The 12,603-nt window shown below is 31.3% G+C and overlaps 2 pseudogenes; both read left to right on the top strand.

Moving 5' to 3' along the window:
* LOC136061247 (myosin-17-like) overlaps positions 1-2,476 on the top strand; it is a 12,401-nt pseudogene extending 9,925 nt beyond the window's left edge.
* Positions 2,477-8,549: 6,073 nt separating this feature from the next.
* LOC111993439 (myosin-17-like) overlaps positions 8,550-12,603 on the top strand; it is a 14,345-nt pseudogene continuing 10,291 nt past the window's right edge.

Below are 12,603 nucleotides of genomic sequence, written 5' to 3'. Positions count from 1 at the left end.
TTTTACTTAATTTCAATAAATAAAAGTGTCGTCATAAAGTGGAGTAATACTAGGGACACACTCATTCTCAAACCCAATACATCAAAGAAAAAATATAATACAAAACAAATGCCAATTAGGAAACACTAAATAAATAATAATAATAATAATAATGAGGATATCAAACCAAATATAATATAAAGAAACTAATAGTTATGGATATACTAACTTAAGGTTAGCAAAATTAAATGAAAAAAAAAAAAAAACTACAATGCAAATTTAATGTAATAAAATCATCATCAAATTTTGGAAAACAGTAGGTTGCCTATGGAGAGAGAGAGAGAGAGAGAGAGAGATCAAATGTCATTTAGTAACTATTAATTGGAAAACAAAGAGGTTGTAAGGAGAAGTAAATATAAAAATAAATACGATCAATATGGAGAACATTAAAAACTTTACAGTGCAATAAAATCAACTATTAGATTCACTTAAAAAATTGAACCAATAATCAATAATTATACACAATCATAGCAATATATTTAAACTAAAAAACTAATCAAACTCTAATTCATAACTAAAAGGAGATGTTCTCATGTAATAATAGAAATTACATAAGAAATAAAGTTAGAAAATTTTAAAATCCCTTTTTTGACATTTCATTTAACTTTATATATATATATATGTAATCTTCATACACAATTGCATTTAAAAATCTAATAAACAATGCTACATCTCATTTAACACCTCTGTTATGAAAATCATTAGCCAGTAAATATATGATAATAGTAAAAAATGTTATAAATGAAATTATGAAGAAAAAAAGTGATAAAACTAATTAGTTACTATCATTATGAAGTAGTAGTCTATGATTTTACACATTTAAAGAAGTGGAATATATAGAGTTTACTTAAGGTATATGTAAAGATTCACATTTAAAAAAAAAAAAAAGATATGTAAAGTTTTAAAAAATGTATATTCTATAAATAAATAAAAAGGTATATGTAAGGTTTTTATTAACTTAAAAGAAAATGAAAAATCAATTATTAAGAAGAAGAAGAAGAAGAAGAAGAAGAATATAGGGGTAATTACATTCCCCTTCCTTGAGGTTTGAAGAAATGACACTCTACCCCAAACTTGAAAGGAAAAAATATTTTCACTCTTTACATTTGTTTAATCAAACTTTGTTTAATTAATATTAAAATATTGTGTATTAACCTGCCTGTGCTTAAGATAGGTTCCAAAATTATCCTTAATTTTAAAATTAAATTATCTTATTTTAAAATTTTAAATTAAAGTGTATTTCAAAATATTAAGTAATGTCTTTTGCTTCTTTTCTTTTTTTTCCCCCTTTTATTTTCCCAATGAGTTATGGAGAGATTTGTCATTTCAAATATTTTAGAATTTTATAAATTTGTATTTTAATTCTTAAGTTATGAGTAATGTCTTTACTAACCATGGTTAAACATTTATAAACAAATTCTTAAATAAATTTAAAATATTTTGTTATTAATATAAACAAAATGGGAGAGTGTTATTACTTATTATTCCAAATATATTTAATAAGATCACCTTAAAAAAAATTATCTCGCGCAATGCGCGGGTCTGCGACTAGTTTATCTAATAAATGAGTAATTTAATCTTTTACAGAAACCTGGAGGAGTTATTGCGCTACTTGATGAGGCCTGGTAATATGCTGCTCTTGCTTTATGTGGTTAAATTCTAGATTTCAATCTTGATCATAATTAACTGATATTTACATTCCATTTCTTCCATTTGGCTGGTCTTTGCATTCTCTTACACGTGGTAGTTTCTTGTTCTGCTCTGCTACTCATATTTATCTGATTCTTGAATGCAGTATGTTTCCTAAATCAACACACGAAACATTTGCACAGAAGTTGAACCAGACATTTAAGAATCACCAGCGCTTTATCAAACCAAAGCTTTCTCGCACAAATTTTACCATATCACACTATGCAGAGGAGGTAAACAATTTTGTTGTCACATTAGCTGTTTACCTTGGGAAGGTGTAGGGCATTTTCTCTAGCTTCTGAAATCTTCTCAATTTTAAAGGTAACTTATCAAGCTGATCAGTTCCTGGACAAGAACAAAGATTATGTGGTGGCAGAACATCAAGCTCTATTGACGGCCTCAAAGTGCTCTTTTGTGGTGGGTCTATTTCCCCCACTTCCAGAAGAATCATCAAAGTCATCCAAATTTTCCACCATTGGAGCACGCTTCAAGGTGAGTGCATGCATATCCTTTTCAACTTCTCTTGTTTGGATGGGGTTAACAATAACATATGATGGGTGTGTAGGCGAGTGTTGTCAACCGTCCTAATTATTTGTTAACTGTTGTATGCCATGATGTCATTGACCTCTATTCCATGTAATAATTTTGGAATTTATCTCAACCCTATTGCTAATTTCACATTAAATGCCTGCAGACTTTGAGGCCTTTTGTCCACATTCTAGTAATTACTCCTGTTCTTTGTTCTTAATGTATATGCTCAATATGGAAGTGTTTTCATTATGCTTTCAATTTCTTATTGGAATATTAATATTAAAGTGGGATCAGAAGCTTCAACATATAAAGGAAGGCATGGATAAATAAGAGTCAGTCAAGATGTGTAAAATATTAAAGTGTTTTGAAACTTTTCTTCTACCTCTGATCCAGGCTTGAGGAGAAGCTCACTAATTTACAATCAGAGAATCAGGTAATGCGACAACAAGCCCTACCCATATCACCAAAAGGGAAAGTTTTATCTGCAAGACCAAAGACAACAATCATTCAGGTATTCTGGCATGAAAAATAATTAATTTATCTGAACCACATAAGTTCATGGAAATTTTTGAAGTTGTCAATTAATTGCAGAGGACTCCTGAGAATGGCAATGTTCAAATCGAGGAAAGCAATATATATTTGTTCCCTAACTCACGGGAAGCCACTGAAGCTGAGGTTTTTCTGGGGGCAAACCTCTTTCTGCTTGTCTAATATACAAATGCCTTCTCCAATGGCGGTCTTTTGAGGTTGAAAGAACCAATATTTTTGACCGTATCATTCAAACAGTAGGCTCGGCACTAGAGGTATGGCTTAGCTTCTGTTTTAGTTGGAATGGTACCTGTATGGGTTTCATCATATATTATTTATGTTTTGTGCAAAAGAACAATCAGATCGGCCATATAGCTTTGAATCTGTTTCAATGAAAGAAATTATTTTATAGCTCTGGATTTTTTTTGCTGGAGCAGCGAAGAAACTCATAAATTAATTTGTGTTTGATGTCATTATGCCACTCACTGAAGGTCCAGGATAACAATGACGTATTAGTTTATTGACTATCAAATTCATCCACATTGCTGTTACTCCTCCAACGCACATTGAAGGCAACTGGAGCAGCAAATTTGAACTCCACAACGGCGAAGATCAGCATCAACTTCGCTATTTGGGAGGATGTCTCAAGTAATTAAAGAGACATTTTATTTTGGTACTATCATGTAGTTTGATTTTTTTTTTTAATAATTCCAATTTATAGGGGCTTTGAGCATCTCCACAAAGTGCTGGGTTCTCATTTCTTAATAGTCGGATTCTTGGTGGCCTGGATGAACTATGGCAAGTTGAAGCCAAATATCCAGCTTTGCTTTTTAAACAACAACTCACAGCCTTCCTTGAAAAAATTTACGGAATGATAAGAGATAATTTAAAAAAAGAGATCTCCCCATTGCTTGGATTTTGTATCCTATGTTATCTTCTCTTCCCATTTTTTATTACCATATCTTTTTACTTCCATATATTAGTTTTTTGGAGATTTTATAATTGTAAAATATATTTTTTTCTTCTGACAACAATGCATCTGCCGATGAGTGCACCTTTCTCATATTTATGATTTCTATGTAAAAGCATTGAATATTTTTTCAACTATAACCTTAGTCTCGGGCATAATGAGTAACAGATGAAACATGTACAAATTTCTAGTGTATCAAGTGATGCATCTGTACATAGATACTGCTTCTTACCAGCCTTTTAATGCACCTTCCCCCCACTCACCACACCCCTTTTCTAGTTTAAGGGATTATGTTTCTAATGAACAAATTGATCATATCTCCTCTGGGCTTATCTAAGTCAAAATGGGTAATAATCTAACCATGTCTGAGTCCTGAGCCATCCCAACAGTTGTGCATCTAGTCTGACCAAAAGCTAACATGTGCAAATTCCCGGTTGATAATTTGATATACATTTGCTTGTATTATGGTGTATGTCTTCTTGATAAGTGTATGAGTACCAGGATAAAATAGTGTGCATACATGTGTATGTCTGTTTTACAAATATTTCAGGAGGCTCGTTGTCTTGGTGGCTTATGTAGCTGTAGGAGCCAGCTATATCCATGCTCTAACTTGGTATTCTATGCTAAGTTCAGTCACATGTCAAAAAAAAAAAAAAAAAAACTTTCTTGAACCACATGATGACTCGATCTCTCTCAAGTGCAACACAGGCAAAACTTGGTATGTCACACTAAGTGCAATCATAGTTTTGGGCGAACATCACTATGAGATAGTCGCTACAAGAAAACAATGCTACCGTATGAAGGCTAACATCATTGTAAGACATTGCAACCAAAAGGAATGCAAAGTCACCATGAAAGCAAACATCATTGTGAGAATGTCTCTTGGCATCTCTAAAATGTGTGTTCTCTCTCGTCTTTAAAGTCTAAGTAGTTCTACCTTTCACGTATAAAGTCTTGGTGGTACCTATCTCCTAACATCTTCAAAGACTTGGTGGTATCTCCTTGCATTTTTGAAGACTCGGTGGCACCTCTTTGCATCTCTAAAGTTTGGACTGAATGGCCTTTCTTTTGAGTTGGATCACCTTAAATCTTTGAAGCTTTGGTGTCATCTTCTTGCATATTTAAACTTTGAATGGTGCTGCCCTGTATCACTAAAATCTGGTACTCATCATTTTATACCTTTAAAAAGTATCATAGCAAGAAGCCAATGCACATCCATTGCAAAGATGCCAAAGCACATCCTTAGATTGTTGCATCAACAGTTGCTCCATTGCAAAGATACCAACGCACATCCTTGCTTGGACAAACTCCATCTTCAAGATCATCTTCAAGATTGTCTCCATCCTTAAGATAGACTTCGTTGTTAAGACTGTCTTCGTCTTCAAGATTTTCTTCATCTTCAAGGAAGTCTTCGTATCACAGATAGACTTCATTGTCAAGATTGTCTTTGTCTTCAAGGAAGTCTCAGATAGACTTCGTTGTCAAGAGTGTCTTCGCCTTCAAGGAAGTCTTCGTATCACAAATAGACTTCGTCCTCAAGAAAGACTTCGTTGTCAAGAGTGTTTTCGTCTTCAAGGAAGTCTTCGTATCACAAATAGACTTCGTCGAAATCTTCGTATCACAGATAGACTTCGTTGTTAAGACTGTCTTCGTCCTCAAGATTGTCTTCATCTTCAAGGAAGTCTTCGTATCACAGATAGACTTCGTTGTCAAGAGTGTCTTCATCTTCAAGAAAGTCTTCGTATCACAGATAGACTTCATTGTCAAGATTGTCCTCGTCTTCAAGATTGTCGTCGAGGTCGTTGTCTTGGTAGCTACTTGGCTTGAGGAACAAAATAAACTCTTGCAAGTTCTTCGTAGTGCCACTAAGTCATCATATTACTCATTCTAAATGGAAGTGGAACAATACAAAAAAAAAAAAAAAAAAAAAAAATACACAAGGGAGGAAGCAAACAAGAATTTACCTCCACGGAGTTGCACAATAGCCTCCTTGTGAAGGCCAACAGATTTGCGAAATTGAAATCTCCAAAAGCTTGATGGAATTGTGAAGTTGAAATCTTTTGAAGCCTAACTTGTGAAACTTATTGCAAATTTTCAGAAGCAAATCTCAAAGTATTTATGAAATCTTGCTCCAACTCAAGAATGAGATGCCACCTATTCTTTGTGCTTCTAAAGAATAAAAGAAGTCAGTATCATGATTGAAGATCATTCATATAAAAGAATGAAAGATTTAATGGCAAACTATAGCAAAGCAAAGAGGATATTATGATGAGAACCTAGAAATCTAAAAGGGAAGCGGAAAAAAAAAATAGAACGAATGAATGAAAAAGAAGGCACGTACCTGATCAGCAACAAGAAAAAGGAAGGAAATGGATGTCCTTATATAGGTGTATGAAGGAAGAATTTAAGTGGGAAAAGAAGTCTTGAGTTGCAATAAGAAAGAAGTTCAAGATTAAGTGGGAGTCTTTGAGATATAAGAGTTCAAACGGTTGAGGTTGTCTGCTTAAGTTCTATTAGAAGTCCTCTCATCATAATTTAACTATGAAAAGAAGTCCACTTGGGGTAAAAGACGATCTAATGTCCATTTATTATTAATGTTCACGTGGAGCTATTCGGAATTGGAGTTCACGTGGAGCTACTGGGAAGAAGATTTTGATGATTAGAAATTCTTATGTAAGTCAAAGCATTATGTAAGTCAAAGCATTAGAAAGTCTTATGTAAGTCACAACATAACATGCATGTTGTGTTGGTGGGCCTTTCCAGAAGAGCCCAAGGCTACGAATTGGGGCATTTAAAAAAAAAAAAAAAAAATTTGATGGTCTGGATCTATTAGAAAAGTATGGGTCCTGTGATGGTATATACAAAATTTAATACCATGCAAGTCGAGACTCGTCCACTTTCTACGCTCAAAGTTGTGGACATGTCCAAGTCTCGAGAGGGCATTTGTAAGAGGCAAAATTTTAAACCAATTATAAAATGCCACATCAAAATTTAGTGACAAATTTTAATGTCATTAAATTAATTAAATTAAATGATGATATATGTCATTCAAATTGACATCATATTGGCATATCAAATTTTGCCACGTGTCATTTGGCCCATAAGATAAAAATAAATTTTCTATTCAAAATTTATGGATAATTATCTTTATAAATAAATAAAATAAAGATAAATTTTCTATTCGAAATTGATAGATAATTATCTTTATTAAAATAAATTAAATAGAGATAATTATTTATCTTTATTGATTATTATCTTTATCAAAATATGATATTTATCAAAATAGATAAATAGAAATAATTATCTCTAAGAAGAATTTGGGTCAATCAAAAGCCTACTACATACTTTCAAGTATATCAATTCGAAGTAGAGCTTATTCTTTAAAATCATTATAAATAGAGGACATCCCCTCTCATTTTCGGGAGGAAGTTTTCAAGAGGTCCAAGCTCTGGAGAAATTCTGTCTCAAGAATCTTCGAAGAACTTGAAGCATCTTTGAAGAAATTGAAGAACATTCAAAGGGCTTGAAGAACTTGGAGGACAATAAATCTCTAACAAGCTTAAGGCTAGAGATTCGTTGTGAAAACCATTCAATCTATCTTCCAATCAAAGTCAAGAAGATCTCTTGTTCAAGTTCTTTGAAGTTCTATTGGAATTAAGCTATAAAAAGCCTCCATAAATTTCAACAAATCCAAATCTTTGAAGCTCAACGGATCAAGCCTCTAAAACCCCGAAGAACTTCAACCTACGAGCCTTCACATTCGAAGACTTGAAGAACAATAAATCTCTAATAAGCTTAAAGCTAGAGATTTGTTGTGAAGATCATTCAATCCATTTTCCAACCAAAGTCAAGAAGATTCCTTGTTCGAGTCAAGTTCAATGAAGATAGAATCAGAGAGTATTCTTTTGTAAAAGAATTGAAATAGAGATTGTACTAGTTATTCATCAATACAAAATTTATATTTGCAAACCATATTTCTTTTCAATTGTTTGATTTTCTGCAATTGGAAAAATTTGTGTTTACAATAACATCCCAACAATTTTCTTCACATATTTTGAGTTTTAGATGGTAATAACGCTTGGAAAGTTGGAATGATGATATAAGGTGGCTAATTTTTTCTAGTTTTAAATTTTTGAAACTTATAATTTATTTAATGAAAAATTTGATGACACATGTCTTTTGTTATTTTTTATTATTTTTTCCTTAGCAAAACTCAGTTACTTATTGTTGAAAGATAATGATATTCGTTATCATTATTAGAAGTTTTTATTAAGTGGATATACTGCCTTAGCAAATAGTTACTAAAAAAATCATTATAATAAAATAGATATTTATATGTTAAATAGCTACTCTAACTTTGTGTGAGATCAAAATTCTTATACGAATGAGATTTACTTTTTAATGACATAATTATCAAATTTTTTAATATTAATATCTCTTTTAATTAATGTAAATCTTTATATACTTCAAAAATCAAATAATTTTTTATCTTTATTTTGTAATATAAATAAAATATAGAATTTACCTTGGTCACTACTCTTATCTTATGACAAGCACGTGACTAGTATTTTTAAAGTCTCAACGAACTCAATAAAGGTATGTCCCACAAATAAACACTTGGATAAAATTTTGGATTTTTTTTTTTTTTTTTTTGGGTGGTGGGGTTAGCTTATAAATTATAATATTTTTTTTTTTTTTTGGGTTTAGTCAAGTTTTGTCTTCTTGTGAAGTCAAAACGGTGCGTCCGAAGAGAACAACAAATTCAGTCAAAATTTAAATATAAACTCAAACAACTCAGTGACTCACCATTTATTGCCTCTTATCTGCTTCTTCTCTCTACAAAAATTTGGAACCCAAGAACATTTGAGAAGAGCCAGAAAAAAAAAAGGAGCCCAAAGCCTCAAGCGTTGTTTGTGATCTCTGTTGGTTGGTGGATGTGCAAGAGATAGACGGTTGCAGGTTTGAAACTCTGTTTTATTTACTTATTTTTGGTTTCTGGTACTACGAAATCATGGTTGCTGTGAAAGTTTATTTTTGTGTGAAAGTTTGGTTTTTTACTCGGATGGGTCAGAATATTTAGTGTTATATTTAGATTATATGAATGAAAGTTTGGATATTTACTTAGGTTGAATTTGTGTTGTGTTTGCTATTTGTAGGTGTCCTTCTTTGTAATTATCTTTGCGCGTGAGATTGAAAGTTTGGATATTTTTACTTAGATTAGATAATTTTTGTATATTAATATTTGCTATTAGGTGATCTTTTGTCATATCATTTATGTAATTATGTATGTATGTATGTATATGAATGAAAGTTTGGGGTTATTTTTATTTTTACTAATATATCCTATGAATTTTGTGTATGCAGGCGTTCTTTCTGCGGAGTAGGATTGGTTTTTCATAGACGAATCATTGTAATATATAATCTTCAGTAGAATGCCTTTTTGGTTGTTGGAGGTAAAGAGATTGGAGGCTCTATCTCTGATCTGAAGGGGCCCTGTGGTTTACCCCAAGCCTCAGTGAGTTGTGGTTTTGGCTAACAATACACTGAGGTCCTTGAGATGGCACAAGGTAAAAAAAATTTGTGACCTATTCTTTATATTTTCATGGTTGTGTTGAATGTTATAGGCTTTTGAGGATTTTAGATTTATAGGTTTTTGTTTTTGTTCACGCTGACAGTCATCAAGCAGAGGTTTGTGATTCCAAGGCTGCGGCAGAGCAAGGGTGAGTTGTATTTTTCGTGTTTGCTTTGATTTCAAGTTTAAATGCTTAAAACTTTTAATATATGATGAAGGGGCTTGGTTTTTCTTGTGTATAACTAGTTGTTTAGATTTTATTTGATATGAGTAGGCATGACTTTGTGTAATTGAACAATCATCTTGATTCAACCGATGGATGAATTATTGTCTCTTTGGTTTAAGAAATTATTTTGTGAAAAAAATTTAGGAAATTATTTTGAGGTTTTTTTGGTTAGAAATATTTTTTAGTGTTTAATGATTTGGATGTGATGCTGTAATTCTTAGTGTGTTTTGGAAAAAAGGTTGTCATAAGGTGTTTCTCTTCCCAACTTTTATACATATTAAATATATGTTATGTGGTAATTGATTAAGAACAAGAGCAGCGTGTGTTGTCTTTAATTTGTTAATTTATTTTGATATCTAAGTGAGTGTAGTACATTTGAATAGTTATTTGAGATTATGTTTGCAGTTTACACAAATGCGGTGGTGAATTTGTAATTGAACAGTTATGTATAGGGATTTTGTTGTGAGAGGCGTTTTTTAGATACTTAATATCTTTGTGATAATTTGGGGTTTTAAATGAGTACTTGGATTGAAAAGGCTTATCATTGAGATAATATGATAATGTTACAAGCATTTTAACCACCTGATAGTTGTCAATTATATCATAGAAAATATAATCTGCAATAATTATGCTATAGAAAAGCAGCTTTTTTCTTTTTTATTTTTTATATATATTTGAATCTATTAGATCCTTCAAATTTTGTTGTTTTTATTCTTCTTTTAAAAAAAAAATTGTGTACTTGATTAATCAATAATAATATGCCTTCGTCATGATTTACTAAATTGTGAGAACAATATGATTTTTTTCTTTTCTTTTTAAGGATTGTTCTTGAGAAGTTAGATGTTTTAAAGGAATTGAAGATCAACATTACCAAAGAGCTCAACACCAGGCACAAAAGGGTTCTAATTTTTCTTTGATTTTTTCCCGTGTATTTAAAACTCAACAGACCTCCAAATTCAATGAAACCTAAATCTGCCACGCTTCTTTTGCTAAAACTTTGGATAATACCCTTATTTTGATTGATCAGAAACCTCTACCCTTAATTGTGGCCAAGCAATAAAAAAAAAAAAAAAAAAAAATACACAAGGGAGGAAGCAAACAAGAATTTACCTCCACGGAGTTGCACAATAGCCTCCTTGTGAAGCCCAACAGATTTGCGTAATTGAAATCTCCAAAAGCTTGATGGAATTGTGAAGTTGAAATCTTTTGAAGCCTAACTTGTGAAACTTATTGCAAATTTTCAGAAGCAAATCTCAAAGTATTTATGAAATCTTGCTCCAACTCAAGAATGAGATGCCACCTATTCTTTGTGCTTCTAAAGAATAAAAGAAGTCAGTATCATGATTGAAGATCATTCATATAAAAGAATGAAAGATTTAATGGCAAACTATAGCAAAGCAAAGAGGATATTATGATGAGAACCTAGAAATCTAAAAGGGAAGCGGATAAAAAAAAAAAAAAAATAGAACGAATGAATGAAAAAGAAGGCACGTACCTGATCAGCAACAAGAAAAAGGAAGGAAATGGATGTCCTTATATAGGTGAATGAAGGAAGAATTTAAGTGGGAAAAGAAGTCTTGAGTTGCAATAAGAAAGAAGTTCAAGATTAAGTGGGAGTCTTTGAGATATAAGAGTTCAAACGGTTGAGGTTGTCTGCTTAAGTTCTATTAGAAGTCCTCTCATCATAATTTAACTATGAAAAGAAGTCCACTTGGGGTAAAAGACGATCTAATGTCCGTTTATTATTAATGTTCACGTGGAGCTATTCGGAATTGAAGTTCACGTGGAGCTACTGGGAAGAAGATTTTGATGATTAGAAATTCTTATGTAAGTCAAAGCATTATGTAAGTCAAAGCATTAGAAAGTCTTATGTAAGTCACAACATAACATGCATGTTATGTTGGTGAGCCTTTCCAGAAGAGCCCAAGGCTACGAATTGGGGCATTTTAAAAAAAAAAAAAATTTGATGGCCTGGATCTATTAGAAAAGTATGGGTCCTGTGATGGTATATACAAAATTTAATACCATGCAAGTCAAGACTCGTCCACTTTCTACACTCAAAGTTGTGGACATGTCCAAGTCTCGAGAGGGCATTTGTAAGAGGCAAAATTTTAAACCAATTATAAAATGCCATATCAAAATTTAGTGAAAAATTTTAATGTCATTAAATTAATTAAATTAAATGATGATATGTGTCATTCAAATTGACATCACATTGGTATATCAAATTTTGCCACGTGTCATTTGGCCCATAAGATAAAGATAAATTTCCTATTCAAAATTTATGGATAACTAGTCGCAGACCCACGCGATGCGTGGGAATAGATAATTATTTCATAGTTATGGTATAATATATAATTTTTTCTCTCTAAATTTTGTGGAAAATAATTTTTTCTCCCCAAAAATAAAACAATCTCTGAAATTATATTTCATTTATCTATCTCAAAAAATATATCATCATTTTATTATTTAGACCTTTTAGTTGATATTATTCATTTTTTAGGCAGACCATATTTTTTTAAATTATGTCATTGTACATTATGTTTTTCTAATTTTTTTTAGTACAATTAAACTATTTAAGTTTCAAATATATTATTCAAATTTCTCATTTTCTTAAAAGAGATTATTATTATTTATAATTTTTCTTATCCTAGGAGTAGTTTCGAACTATTAATTGGGTTTTGTCTGCTAATATAGATACATTAGATTAGAACTGCATATTTCTTAGACATTTCTAAAAATATTTAAAATAATATGTAGAAAAAAAAAGTAGACTTTATATCTTAAATTGAACACTTTAGTTTCTCCCAAAAAAAAAAAAAATGAGCATTTCATTTATCGAAATGAAAGAAAATAATTTGTATAACAATATAAAGAGAACATGATCAAACAAATAAAATTTGACTACATGCACTTTCAATTATTAAGATTATTTGCCTTTAACTGGACTTTCGTATTGAGCTTTATCATCTTCCACGTCACTATTCTCTTTATTATTTATTTTTTGCTTTTCGTTTTTTAACAATATTAAATATAAAAATATATTGA

This window comes from Quercus suber, unplaced genomic scaffold, assembly GCF_002906115.3.
Source record: "Quercus suber isolate HL8 unplaced genomic scaffold, Cork oak 2.0 scaffold_82, whole genome shotgun sequence".
Classification (NCBI taxonomy): Eukaryota; Viridiplantae; Streptophyta; class Magnoliopsida; order Fagales; family Fagaceae; genus Quercus; species Quercus suber.
The sequence above is the reverse complement of the archived record's forward strand: the minus strand, read 5'-3'. Positions and strand labels throughout refer to the sequence as shown.